Raw genomic sequence first — 467 nt, 5'->3', positions numbered from 1 at the left:
GCCTGACGGCAGGCTGATGGACAACTCCCGCCGCCAATCAGTGAACGCGCTCGGCGACGTGATGACGTCACGTAGGGTCAGGCCGAATCGCTGCCATTGGGCGGGACGGCGTTGTGGTCGGCTCGCGACGCGGCGCCTGCGCAGCCGCGGTGACGCGTGCCCGTTTCTTTTTTTTAGCCGACCGAATTTAATGGGAATTAAAGGCGCGGGTTCAGTGGGGGGGGGTGGGGCGAGGTTAAGAAACCAACCCCGCGACTGAGCAGGGAACAGGCGCCTTTAACAGGAGAGCTTGCAGACCCTGTCAATCATCCGGAGTGAGTGACAGGGCAGCCCTGGGGCATTGGAGCAAGAGGGAGGCCATTCAGCCCCTCAAACAGATCCTGGCTGATCTGTGGTGAATGGGGCCACCACCCATCCGACTTCCCTCCCCAAACCTGGAGAAGGTGCAAAAAAGATTTTGCAAGGAT

This window comes from Heptranchias perlo, chromosome 41 (assembly GCF_035084215.1).
Source record: "Heptranchias perlo isolate sHepPer1 chromosome 41, sHepPer1.hap1, whole genome shotgun sequence".
In the NCBI taxonomy this organism is placed as follows: Eukaryota; Metazoa; Chordata; class Chondrichthyes; order Hexanchiformes; family Hexanchidae; genus Heptranchias; species Heptranchias perlo.
Note: the sequence above shows the minus strand (reverse complement) of the source record.